Below are 15,137 nucleotides of genomic sequence, written 5' to 3' on the forward strand. Positions count from 1 at the left end.
ATCTCCTAGATAGATCTTGCGTGAGGGTAGGAATTTTTTGAAATTACATGCTATGTTCCCCAACATATACACCTAGTGTGAATGGTTTACTGAATCTCGATCATAGTGATACACATATTCATAATATTGATGCCAAAAGATGCAAAGTTGATAATGGTAATGCAACATACTTGTGGCACTACTGTTTAGGTCATATTGGTGTCAAGCGCATGAAGAAACTCCATGGAGATGGACTTTTGGGACCACTTGATTATGAATCATTTGATACTTGTGAACCATGCCTCTGACTTATTGGAAATAATACATACCGTGTTGGGGAACGCGGTAATTTCAAAAAAATTCCTACGATCACGCAAGATCTATCTAGGTGTTGCATGGCAACAAGAGGGGAGAGTGTGTCCATGTACCCTCGTATACCAAAAGCGGAAGCGTTTAGTTAACACGGTTGATGTAGTTGAACGTCTTCGCGATCCAAGCACCAAACGTACGGCACCTCCGCGTTTAGCACACATTTAGCTCGATGACGTCCCTCGTACTCTTCATATAGTTGAGGCCGGGGGAGAGTTTCGTCAGCACGACGGCGTGTTGACGGTGATGATGAAGTTACTGGCGCAGGGCTTTGCCTAAGCACTATGACGATATGACTGAGGTGTGTAACTATGGAGGGGGGCACCGCACACAGCTAAAACAATAGTCAACTTCTTTGTTCTAGGGTGCCCCCCTGCCCCCGTATATAAAGGAGTAAGTGGGGAGGCCGGCCGGCCCCTGTAGGGCGCGCCCCAAGTAGGATTCCTACTAGGAATCCTATTCCTAGTAGGTTTCCAACAAGGGGAGAGAGGGGGAAGGAAGGAGAGAGAGGGGGGAAGGCAAGGGGGGCACCCCACCCCCTTCCTTGTCCTATTTGGACTCAGGGGAAGGGGGCGCGCGGCCTGCCCTGGCTGGCCCCTCTCTCTCTCTCCACTAGGGCCCATCGCGGCCCATTAGTTCCCCGGGGGGTTCCGGTAACCCTCCCGTTTTTATCCGAAACTTCTCCGGAACACTTCCGATGTCCGAATATATTCGTCCAATATATCAGTCTTTATGTCTCGACCATTTCGATACTCCTCGTCATGTCCGTGATCACATCCGGGACTCCAAACAATCTTTGGTACAACATAACACATAATCTCATAATACCAATCGTCATCGAATGTTAAGCGTGCGGACCCTACGGGTTCGAGAACTATGTAGACATGACTGAGACACGTCTTCGGTCAATAACCAATAGCTGAACCTGGATGCTCATATTGGTTCCTACATATTCTACGAAGATCTTTATCGGTCAAACCGCATAACAACATACGTTGTTCCCTTTGTCATCGGTATGTTACTTGCCCGAGATTCAATCATCGGTATCTCAATACCTAGTTCAATCTCGTTACTGGCAAGTCTCTTAACTCGTTCCTAATACTTCATCCCGCAACTAACTCATTAGTCACAATGCTTGCAAGGCTTATAGTGATGAGTATTACCGAGAGGGCCCAGATATACCTCTCTGAACACGGAGTGACAAATCCTAATCTCGATCTATGCCAACCCAACAAACACCTTTGGAGACACCTGTAGTGCACCTTTATAATCACCCATTTATGTTGTGACGTTTGGTAGCACACAAAGTGTTCCTCCAGTATTCGGGAGTTGCATAACTCATAGTCTGAGGACTTGTATAAGTCATGACGATAGCAGTAGCAATGAAACTAACACGGTCATAATGCTAAGCTAACGGATGGGTCATCTCCATCACATCATTCTCCTAATGATGTGATCTCGTTCATCAAATGACAACACATGTCTATGGTTAGGAAACATAACCATCTTTGATTAATGAGCTAGTTAAGTAGAGGCATACTAGGGACTATTTGTTTTGTCTATGTATTCACACATGTACTAAGTTTCCGGTTAATACAATTCTAGCATGAATAATAAACATTTATCATGAATTAAGGAAATAAATAATAACTTTATTATTGCCTCTAGGGCATATTTCCTTCAGTCTCCCACTTGCACTAGAGTCAATAATCTAGATTACATAGTAATGATTCTAACACCCATGGAGCTTTGGTGTTGATCATGTTTTGCTCGTGGAAGAGGCTTAGTCAACGGGTCTGCAACATTCAGATCCGTGTGTATATTGCAAATCTCTATGTCCCCTTCCGACACTTGATGACGGATGGAATTGAAGCATCTCTTGATCTGCTTGGTTCTCTTGTGAAATCTAGATTCCTTTGCCAAGGCAATTGCACCAGTATTGTCACAAAAGATTTTCATTGGACCCGATGCACTAGGTATGACACCTAGATCGGATATGAACTCCTTCATCCAAACTCCTTCATTTGCTGCTTCCGAAGCAGCAGTGTACTTCGCTTCACACGTAGATCCCTCCATGACGCTCTGCTTGGAACTGCACCAACTGTCAGCTCCTCCATTCAATAAAAATACGTATTCGGTTTGCGACTTAGAGTCATCCGGATCAGTGTCAAAGCTTGCATTGACGTAACCATTTACGACGAGCTCTTTTTCACCTCCATAAACGAGAAACATATCCTTAGCCCTTTTCAGGTATTTCAGCATGTTCTTGACCGTTGTCCAGTGCTCCACTCCGGGATTACTTTGGTACCTCCCTGCTATGCTTATAGCAAGACATACATCAGGTTTGGTAAGCAGGATTGCATACATGATAGAACCTATGGCTGAAGCATAGGGAATGACTTTCATTTTCTCCCTATCTTCTGCAGTGGTCGGGCATTGAGTCTGACTCAACTTCACACCTTGTAACACAGGCAAGAACCCTTTCTTTGACTGATCCATTTTGAACTTCTTCAAAACTTTATCAAGGTATGTGCTCTGTGAAATTCCAATTAAGCATCTTGATCTATCTCTATAGATCTTGATGCCCAATATGTAAGCAGCTTCTCCGAGGTCTTTCATAGAAAACTCTTATTCATGTATCGTTTTATGCTATCCAGAAATTCTATATCATTTCCAATCAACAATATGTCATCTACATATAAGATTAGGAATGCTACACAACTCCCACTCACTTTCTTGTAAATGCAGGCTTCTCCAAAAGTCTGTACAAAACCATATGCTTTGATCACACTATCAAAGCATTTATTCCAACTCCGAGAGGCTTGCACCAGTCCATAAATGGATCGCTGGAGCTTGCACACTTTGTTAGCACCCTTTGGATCAACAAAACCTTCAGGTTGCATCATATATAACTCTTCTTCCAGAAATCCATTCAGTAATGCAGTTTTGACATCCATTTGCCAAATTTCATAATCATAAGATGCAGTAATTGCTAACATGATTCGGACAGACTTAAGCATCGCTACGAGTGAGAAAGTCTCGTCGTGGTCAACTCCTTGAACTTGTCAAAAACATTTCGCAACAAGTCGAGCTTTGTAAACAGTAACATTACCGTCTGCGTCGGTCTTCTTCTTAAAGATCCATTTATTTTCTATGCCTTGCTGATCATCGGGCAAGTCCAGCAAAGTCCACACTTTGTTCTCATACATGGATCCCATCTCAAATTTCATGGCCTCAAGCCATTTCGCGGAATCTGGGCTCATCATCGCTTCCTCATAGTTTGTAGGTTCATCATGGTCTAGTAACATGACTTCCAAAATAGGATTACCGTACCACTCTGGTGCGGATCTTATTCTGGAAGACCTACGAGGTTCGGTAGTAACTTGATCTGAAGCTTCATGATCATCATCATTAGCTTCCTCACTAATTGGTGTAGGAATCACGGGAACTGATTTCTGCGATGAACTACTTTCCAATAAGGGAGAAGGTACAGTTACCTCATCAAAGTTCTACTTTCCTCCCACTCACTTCTTTCGAGAGAAAACTCCTTCTCTAGATAGGATCCATTTTTAGCAACAAAGATTTTGCCTTCGGATCTGTGATAGAAGATGTACCCAACATTTTCCTTTGGGTATCCTATGAAGACGCGCTTCTCCAATTTGGGTTCGAGCTTATTAGGTTGAAGCTTTTTCACATAAGCATCGCAGCCCCAAACTTTAAGAAACGACAACTTTGGTTTCTTGCGAAACCACAGTTCATAAGGCGTCGTCTCAACGGATTTTGATGGTGCCCTATTTAAAGTGAATGCAACCGTCTCTAAAGCATAACCCCAAAATGATAGCGGTAAATCAGTAAGAGACATCATAGATCGCACCATATCTAATAAAGTACGGTTACGACATTCGGACACACCATTTCGTTGTGGTGTTCCAGGTGGCGTTAATTGTGAAACTATCCCATGTTGTTTCAAATGAAGACCAAACTCATAACTCAAATATTCTCCTCCATGATCAGATCGTAGAAACTTTATTTTCTTGTTACGATGATTTTCCACTTCACTCTGAAATTCTTTGAACTTTTCAAATGTTTCAGACTTATGCTTATTAAGTAGATATAACCATATCTGCTCAAATCATCTGTGAAGGTAAGAAAATAACGATACCAACCACGAGCATCAATACTCATTGGACCGCATATATCGGTATGTATTATTTCCAATAAGTCAGTAGCTTGTTCCATTGTTCTGGAGAACGAATTTTTCGTCATCTTGCCCATAAGGCACGGTTCGCAAGCACCAAGTGATTCATAATCAAGTGATTCCAAAAGTCCATCAATATGGAGTTTCTTCATGTGCTTTACACTGATATGACCCAAACGGCAGTGCCACAAATAAGTTGCACTATCATTATTAAACTTCAATCTTTTGGCCTCAATACTATGAATATGTGTATCACTACTATTGAGATTCAACAAAAATAGACCACTCAGTAGGGGTGCATGACCATAAAAGATATTACTCGTATAAATAGAACAACCATTATTCTCTGATTTAAATGAATAACCGTCTCGCATCAAACAAGATCCAGATATAATGTTCATGCTCAACGCTGGCACCAAATAACAAATGGGATTATTCCATCTGTGCCCCCAATTCCTTAGTTGTGCTCAGTTTTCCCCACGCTCCAAACTTTTGCTCACTTTTCCCCACTCCCTTAGCTGAAACTCTCACAAATGTTCATAGCACACGTTTGCCGTCTTGGCCGTTAACTCTGACTTGTGGGGCCATGTTGGACTCTATTGACTCTGGCTATGGCTTCACTGGTTGGGTCGTGTTTGTGTTCATAGGATGGGCCCGTTAGTTTGTTGGTAATAAATTAAAAAAGCCTGTTATCGATGGATGCAGCCTGCTATGCATGCCTGGCTTTGGCATCGATGCAGCCTGGTATGCATGTGAATGCCGCCATGCATGCATCTAGTGACCTAGACCTAATCGCATGCATGCACGCTGACACGCACGCATCAATCCGTGCCGCACGGTTGTCGGTGGATTCAATCACTCCGCAGCGTTATTTCACACGTCGGAAGCCTACGTGCCGGTGGTAGAAGGGGAAGGATGCACGCTCGCGTCCATATGTCCAGGCATCGGTTCACGTCGCACGGCTGCCGCTTGATTCAGTTGTGGCATCGATTCACGCAGAGCACGCAGAAGGGGGAGGCAGGCAGACGTGCACGCAGAGCACGCTCGCAACGATTCACGTTCACACATTGATGATCCCATCAGTTCATGCACGCACTAATTCATGATCAACGTCGTTTCCGCGTGTACCCTCTTCGTCTCCCCCGGCTATTTAAATCGCCCTTCATTGCCTCTTCTTCTACAGATCCATCTTCTCCTCCCCCTTCTCTTCTTCCCCCAAAAGCCAAAGCAAACACTCAGCGAAGCGAGCAAGATGCAGTACAACGGGCCGACGTTCCAAGAGCCGCCCACCATGCCGGAACGGCGGTACCCCGCCAACACCGTCGTCGAGGCATCGCTCCGCGTGTGGGCGTTCTCACGCTGGAGGGGTAGCACTGAGCTTGCACGGGGGTTCCTTCATGCGGGCTTCAACCACCTCCCGGCCGGGCTCGCCGCCCATGTTCAACCTCGTGGAGCAGCGTCCCCACGCCAACACTCCAGTGGTAGGGCTCGTTGCCCACTTCACCAACGGGTTTGATGCCTACTACCTGCTCGGCAAGGTGTATTGGTGTGGGTGCGAGTTCATCGCATTCACCACCTATAACATCTTCACCGACTTCAAGAGCGTCTTCCCCGCTCGCAGCCGCATGCACAGTCTCCCGTACTACCTCGGCGAGAACGGCCTTAAGGAGGAGTAGTACTGAAGCCGGCAGCAAAGAAGACGGTGAAGTCGGTGGTTAAGGTGAAGACGATGGTGCAGACATGGAGGTGTTGCCCTAGCTACCCTATCTACTATGTAGTGTGAGTTTGGTGTGTATGTGTTGCCCTAGCTAGCTACCCTATCTATGTAAGGTTAATTATCTATCGGTGTCGTGTTATATGTAAGAACTTGTGTTGCCCTAGCAACCCTATCTAAGTTAAGTTATGTGTGTTAAATTAATGCTTTGTTATGTCTGTATTTTGTTTGTCCCAAGTTTAGACACGGCTAATTGACGTGGGCAAAATTAACCAAACTAACTAAAAATGATGTGTTTATAGATGCCTTCTAAAAATAAGAACATATTGTACACGGCTTTGGTTTGGGAGCTCTGTATTTTTTAGGTATTCCAAGAATACTTTGGTTTCCAGAAATATTGAAGTATCAAATACTTTGAGATGTTTGGCTTTAGTCAAAGGTGTAGTTTTATATATTTTAATATCTAGAAAACTACACTATTTTTGAAGTATATAAAAAAGAGGGTTGGACCTCTTTTTCCAATACTGAAGTATTGGTTCACTAGGCATAATAATATTGCGGTTTGCAAATACTTTGATTCTAAATTACTTCACCGCCAAAATAAGCCAGGTTGTGAGCAAGCAAAATGAAAAGCACATACGGTGAAGAGAAATCAAATCAAGAAAATGAAGGGACCCATAAAGGAAAGCCAAAAAAATTCCTCAATGAAATAGAAGAGATTGGCCAATCAAATTAATGAAAAAATAATTAGAAACAAGAAAGAACAAAGCAATCATTTCTAAACAAAAAAAGAAACATCACTTGTTTCTAGGCCTCATTTATCCTTTGTGGGCCTATTGCAGCTTGATTCTCTTTGGGCCCACGAACTAGGTTTTTTTTCTAGCAGAACTGACGAACTCGAGGACAAAAGTTTGGCAAGTGCGAGAGAGAAGAGACGAACTTGAGGTTATTATCTAGGGTATGATCCAACACTCGAGGTTATTAGCTAACAAAATAATCCTATCACTAAACTGGTAGTTGTCTTCTGACGAAACTGAAAGTGTCAAAACATAATAGTAAACTGCATACATTCAGAGATCGACAGTTGCACTAAATAGAGTTGCATTTGAGATAAACAGACTTGGATTGCTAAACAGTGGAAACAACAGTATACAAACATCTCTAGCGAGAGATGGCCATCAAGTAAAAAATTCCTAGAGAAAGTATTCCTAAAGCTATCAGATTGGATTGCTTCTTCAACTCAATCAGCTGCTTGAAGTTCTTGTTCATCTTCTTCAATTCCTTCTTCAGTTCGACATCTACCACCGTTAGGTATTCGGGATGCGCTGCTGCTGCCGGAGTGGCACTATCATGGGGCAGATTGAACTCGCGGATTGCATTCCCCCTCGAATCCAGCAAGCCCAACCCTTGCAGCCTCTGGATGTAATCATCCATCCACTCGAAAAGGGTGGCATTTCTTCACGATATGAAAATGAAATCATGTAACCTAAATCCTAAATCTGACAGATTTTTTGAGAAATTAGAGATAAAGGATGCGAGGAAAACTCAGATCTAACCTGCCCCTCCGGCTTGCTCTCGCATTTGACGAACTCGCGCCCAAAGTTCCCATTCTTCTCCTCCTTCGAAGTCAACCGCTTCAGTGCCGCAGTCCATGGGCAGTCAGTGCATCGATTCATCGGTACTGGACCATACACCGGCCACGTGGAACGGGGGGCTGACGAGGAGGTCGACATATCACCGAAGAGGAAGAAACAGAGGAATTTCTCGAGAGGAAGAAGAACGAGAAGATGGGGAAAGAAACAGAGGAACTGCTCGAGATCTGCTCGATGCCTTTGTCTGCCAGATGGAGAAGAGGAGAAGGGGAAGCTATATTGACGATTTGCCACATTGTATTTTGCAGTTTGAATATTTGAACCAACTCATAACACTGACATGTGGTGGTCATGTACAAAAAATACAATTTCATATGTAAAGTGGGGCAGATCGTAAAAACCCGAGAAGGACAGTGCAGTAGCCAATCAGGATGCAAAACCAGCGTCACGCGGATCACGCATGCCTGCCCCCACATCTGATGGGTGGTGTTTGACGCTTGGTAGGATCCGACGGCGGATGTTCGACGCTAGGGTTTGGAGCATTTCTGCGGGATTATGAGCCAGTCAATGGGGTTATTAGGGTTTGACCATATTTCAAATGGCCATAACTAAATTAGAAAAAATTGCAAAAATATAAAAAAAGGTAGTTCGTCCGTTTATGAGACCTAGTTACCATAAAAAAATATAAACTCGGTATAGGGGCGTTTTTTGAAAAATCATTTTTTGAAGTGATCTGTCGAAATCAAGTTCAAATGTTTTTAAAAAATTCAAAAAAAATCAAAATGTTGTAATTCATGCGCACATAGTCGTCATATGTGACAAGGTTATGAAAAAAATATAAACTTGGTGTAGGTCATTTTCATGAAAAAAGGCTTCACACAAATGAGCTATCACCTAAGAACATGTTCAGAGTTCGTAGAATAGGGAGAGAGGGTTTAGGGTTTGAAAAAAAATCAAAAAAATTCAAAAAAATCAGAAAAATCTCCATAGCTTCATTTTGGAGTGAATAAGAAGGATCTGAACTTACTTTTTCATTTTCATATCTAAAACGTGTTATTTGACGGTTATGAATTAAAAGAATTTTTTTTAAAAAAAAGTAGTAACATGAATATTAATCAATAAATAGTGAGACTTCATTTTTACCCTATATATATGGAACATGTGTTAATAAATATATATATGCCTCATTTAGACAAGGTCAAAAAAACTTGATTACAAATAGGGCTGTTTACCCTAGCTTTCGAGCTTGTTTCTAGCACATTTCTCATTCGGACTGTTCACCTACGAATATTGGACTTCAAATGCTCGATCAAATACACCGCATAGAGCAATGAACCTCCAATGTTCAACTTCAACTTTGGCTCGAATCCAAATTTTGGTCCAAATTCAAATATCAATTTAAATTCAAATTTTGATGGAAATTTGAATTCTGACTCAAATAAGAAACCACAGTAGAAGCAACATTATTACAACTGATAATTTTCATAGTAGCTCAAATCTACCAAGTTTTAAGATGTCAACATCTTAATACAAATCTACCAAGTTTTAAGTGATCGACTCGCCCTCAAATTGACAACACAAACATTTCCCAACAACTTAATTCAAATTTTCGACTTGCTCCTTGTGTTTGCAGCTGGCTTCACCATCTTGCTCCTGGTTTCCCTCGTTGAGATGCTCTTTTCTTTCAGACTCTTGTTCCTTTTGATCTTTACTTGGGGTTTTCGCCGTGGAGGTGCTGATGGAGTAGTTCCACTCGACGAGCACTTAACGACCATTTGACGGTCATCTATGGGTTCAGTAATCTTTAAAGGCACAATTGGAAAAATTACCCCCTCCTCTTCCTATCTTATAGCTTCAAAACCATCAAAGGCCATGGTTTCAAAATCTTCGGCTTCTTCATCTCTTGGCCTTTTCTCCCTAGAGCTGGTAAATAAAATTATAAGCCATAGGCAAAAAAAGAGAACAAATGCAAACAAAAGGGTAGCTTCATTCTACAAATGCAAACACATACCAAGATGCTTCATTTGCTGCTGCATTCTCCACTGCATCTTCAGACTCCATTGCTGCTGCATTCTCCTCTACATCTTCAGTCTCCATTGCTGATGCATTCTCCTCTGCATTGGCTGCTGTCCATCTTTCCTCCTCTCCAAATGATGCAACCACTGCATTGGTACAAAGCCTTGCAATATGCCCCAGAACTCCACATTTTTTGCAAGCACGCTTCTTTGGTAGACGACCCTCCTCACCTGCTCTAATCCTCTAGTTCCTTGGTCTTCCTGGTGGTCTAGTAATGATAGGAGCATGGAGTTTGAACCCTAGATCTACTATGTTCCATTGATCTTTCCCCAAGAGTGCAGGCACATTGTTAGCATAAGCAGCCATAAATTTGGCAACAGAGAAATACTCAGAGCAATATTGATCAACTTCACCACCTGCACCCCCGATAACGTTCATCAGATGTAGGGCATGTATGCATGGCTTCCCACGGATCTGCCATTGCCTACAAGTACATTCACTAGTACTTAAGTTCACAGGATACCTCCATACCCTATTTTTAGTGTCGGTATAGGTAACCTCTCCCTCATATGTACCAGATCGAATACATTTCATCTTCAGTCCTCTTGCCTTCAAGTGCAATGCCTTAATCAGTGATGGGAGCATTTGATGACCAACATATTGTGTTTCTGCAATTCTTTTGCGAAGAGACATCTTTATCATGATCATCTGCCTCATCTTGTCAAATGCTTGCCACAACAAGATCCCTTTCACTGACTTGAACTTTGAATTGAAGCATTCTGCAAGGTTACTGGTCACATAATCTACTTTGCAGATTTCGTTGAATTTGCTTCTTGACCACACCTTGCCATGATGTGCATCCATGTACTCCTTCACAAGAGGATTTTGAGCATACAACACTCTCAAATGGTGGTCATGCTTCCCTTTGCTGCATGTGTATGATGCTGGCCATAAGTTCTCATCATAAACTTTACCTTTGAACTTCTTTTTGAAATTATGCGCTAGGTGTCGCATACATTCCCTATGCTCCACTCCAGGGAATACAATTTCTACTGCACTCTCTAAACCCTTGCAAGCATCTGTGTGTATAGCTAAACCTGGGGGTGTTCCTATAATGTTGCGCAACTGCTGCAGAAACCAGACCCAACTTTCCTCAGACTCTGCCTCCACCACACCAAATGCAACTGGGAATAGCTAGTTGTGTCCATCAACTGCAGAAGCTGCTACTAGCTATCATCTCCATCTTCCAGTCAAATGTGTAGCATCTACAGCCAAATAGGGCCTGCAACCATCTAGAAACCCCCTGCCAGCAAGCCTTGAAACAAACAAAAGCCCTTCTGAAGCACTCCTTCTCAAATGACTTCCCTTTTATTTTGAATGGAACTGTATGCTTGTCAATCTCTACAACACTCCCTGGACTTGCCATCTCCACTTCAGCTTTGAAAGTGTAAAGCAGCTGAAAATTGTCATTCCATTGACCATTAATTCTGTCAAGAGCCTTTTCCCTAGCATTGAAAATTCTCATGTAAGGAATTTATATCTTGTACTTCTCAAAAAGCTTCTGATGGAGTGCTGTTGGACCAAGTGCAGGTTCTTCTCTCAGCCAATCCAATATACAATTTGCCACCCACCTAGCTTTTGCTAGCTTGGTTTTGGCCTCCCCCTCCCCCTCCAGGTGGACAGGTGTGCTTGTGTGGGTTTTTCTTTATCTGAAACAAAATAAAAGGGTAAAAAACAGTTAAGAAACCTTACTCGATGATCTGAAACTAAATTACTAACTAAACTTGGATTACCTGAATATATTTGCTCTTTATAATACGAGATGCATGCAACTTCCACCTACACCTAGGATATGGACAAAAAATTGTGAACCTTGCTGGCTCACTCCTTTTAATCTTATAGGTGTTTTCAGATATAATGCACCATGTTGTCACTGCATTCCGACAGTCCACCATTGATTGGAAAATGGTACCTACACTAAGCTCAGGTTTTTCCCTATTCCACTCAATTGTTGGCATGTCATCACCATCATATTCATCCTCGATTAAGTTTTCCATGTTCTCCACCTTCTCTTCATCGTCAGTGTCATCAAACCTATCTTGGCTGATGGGCTCCTCCATATATTCATCATCCACTGCTTTCTGACTGGCTACATCGACCAGTTCAGGAACATCATCTCGTCTTCATCATCATTTGTAGGCACTGTCTCGTAAGGTTCTGCATCTTCTTCTACACCAACTGCAGAAGGTACATGAGAAGCAGCAGCTGAATCGGAACCGGAATTGGCAGCAGGCATGTTGTGGCTCAATGAACCACTTGCTTTACTTGGTGTCGACCTACAAGGAGTGTCGGGGTGCTGGCTATTAGCAGAGACAGATGATGTCTGAACTCCCTTCCCCTTCGCCCGTTCTGCGCGTGGCTGAAGCACATCGATTTGGAGTTTACCGAATCGGCAGCCAGCAATCCCAGCAAAAAGCAATGGCATATGATCGTCGCAAGCTGGTGGGAGAAATCTTTGCTCATCACTGCTGAAGTAATTCAGTTCAACAGCATCGACATCACTCCAGGGATAGGTGTTTCAGAGCTCAGCTCGCAAATCTTTGAAAGATATGCTGGTTTCTACCACTTTGGGATAGAAAAATGATGAAATCAAATGCGGTTTATTACCACGCAGCACACTAGTTTCCATTCTAATCGCCAGCTAGAAAGCCAGCGCGGGATGAATCATATTTTGTTGAAACAAAGGCTTCAGTTAGCCGGGTAAAATCGAGCACAAATTCGAACGATTCAAGCAAACAGAAGTCAAATACGACCTGCAATACGACTTGGAGCGTCAATTCGAGAGGAAACGATGCTTACCCAGGTTTAATCCATGAATTATCTGCCGCGGATTCAACCCAATCCTCTCCACGGTTGACTGTCTTCCGGGTGTCCTCACTCAACATCGCTATGTAATCCCAGATGGGGAGGTGGGCTATATCTGGCCGAGACGTGGCGTCACCGACAAACGGAATAGGGGCATAGGGTAGAGGAAACAACTGTGGTGGACGCGGCACGACGCCGGCGGAGGGGGCGGGGTGGCGCGGTGCGGTGTGGCCTGTCTAGATCTATTTCAGATTTGGACAAGCTGCCCAATACGTGTCTCCTTGCTGTCCCACCCGTCAGCAAGCAACGGTCAGACGAAGACTCGGCCCCACTCGTCAGCAATTAACGATCAATGGACGGTCAAGACGGCAAACGCCCGCTATGAGCATTTGTGAGAGTTTCAGCTAAGGAAGAGGGGGAAATGAGCAAAAGTTTGGAGCATGGGGAAAAGTGAGCACAACTAAGGAACCAGGGGCGCTAATTTAAATATCCCAATAACAATTATTCAGGTCTAAAACTAATCCCGATGGTAGATGTAGAGGTAGCGTGCCAACCGCGATCACACCGACTTTGGAACCATTTCCCATGCGCATCGTCACCTCATCCTTAGCCAATCTTTGCTTAATCCATAGCCCCTATTTTGAGTTGGAAATATGAGCAACAGAACCAGCATCAAATACCCAGGCGCTACTGCGAGCATTAGTTAAGTACACATCAATAACATGTATATCAAATATACCTTTCACTTTGCCATCCTTCTTATCCGCCAAATACTTGGGGCAGTTCCGCTTCCAGTGACCAGTCCCTTTGCAATAGAAGCACTCGGTTCTTAGGTCCAGACTTGGGTTTCTTCTCTTGAGGAGCAACCTTTTTGTCGTTCTTCTTGAAGTTCCATTTCTTCCCTTTGCCCTTTTTCTTGAAACTAGTGGTCTTATTGACCATCAACACTTGATCTCCTTTTTGATTTCTACCTCCACGGCCTTTAACATCGCAAAGAGCTCGGGAATAGTCTTGTTCATCCCTTGCATATTATAGTTCATCACGAGGCCTTTATAGCTTGGTGGCAGTGATTGAAGAACTCTGTCAATGACACAATCAATTGGAAGATCAACTCCTAGCTGAGTCAAGTGATTATGATACCCAGACATTTTAGTATGTGTTCACTGACAGAACTATTCTCCTCCATTTTACAGTTGTAGAACTTATTGGACTTCATATCTCTCAACTCGGGCATTTGCTTGAAATATTAACTTCAACTCTTGGAATATCTCATATGCTCCATGACGTTCAAAACGTCTTTGAAGTCCTGATTCTAAGCCGTAAAGCATGGCACACTGAACTATCGAGTAGTCATCAGCTTTGCTCTGCCAGACGTTCTTAACATCATGAGTAGCATTTGCAGCAGGCCTGGCACCTAGCGGTGCTTCCAGAACGTAATTCTTCTGTGTAGCAATGAGGATAATCCTCAAGTTATGGACCCAGGCCGTGTAGTTGCTGCCATCATCTTTCAACTTAGCTTTCTCTAGGAACGCATTAAAATTCAAAGGAACGGTAGCACGGGCCATTGATCTACAACAACATAGACATGCAAAATACTATCAGGTACTAAGTTCATGATAAATTAAAGTTCAATTAATCATATTACTTAAGAACTCCCACTTAGACAGACATCCCTCTAATCATCTAAGTGATCACGTGGTCCAAATCAACTAAACCATGTTCGATCATCACATGAGATGGAGTAGTTTTCAATGGTGAACATCACTATGTTGATCATATCTACTATATGATTCACGCTCGACCTTTTGGTCTCAGTGTTCCGAGGCCATATCTGCATATGCTAGGCTCATCAAATTTAACCCGAGTATTCTGCGTGTGCAAAACTGGCTTGCACCTGTTGTATGTGAACGTAGAGCTAATCACACCCGATCATCACGTGGTGTCTCGGCAAGATGAACTGTAGCAACAGCGCATACTCAGGGAGAACACTTGTACCTTGAAATTTAGTAAGGGATCATCTTATAATGCTACCGACGTACTAAGCAAAATAAGATGCATAAAAGATAAACATCATATGCAATCAAAATATGTGACATGATATGGTCATCATCTTGTGCTCATGATCTCCATCACTGAAGCATCGTCATGATCTCCAACGTCACTGGCGCGACACATTGATCTCCATCGTAGCATTGTTGTCGTCACGCCACCTATTGTTACTACGACTATCGCTACCACTTAGTGATAAAGTAAAACAATTACATGGCGATTGCATTGCATACAATAAAGCGACAACCATATGGCTCCTGCCAGTTGCTGATAACTTTGTTACAAAACATGATCATCTCATACAACAATTATATCACATCATGCCTTGACCATATCACATCACAGCAATCCTTGC

The sequence above is a fragment of the Triticum aestivum genome, chromosome 2B (genome assembly GCF_018294505.1).
Source record: "Triticum aestivum cultivar Chinese Spring chromosome 2B, IWGSC CS RefSeq v2.1, whole genome shotgun sequence".
NCBI classification, from domain to species: domain Eukaryota; kingdom Viridiplantae; phylum Streptophyta; class Magnoliopsida; order Poales; family Poaceae; genus Triticum; species Triticum aestivum.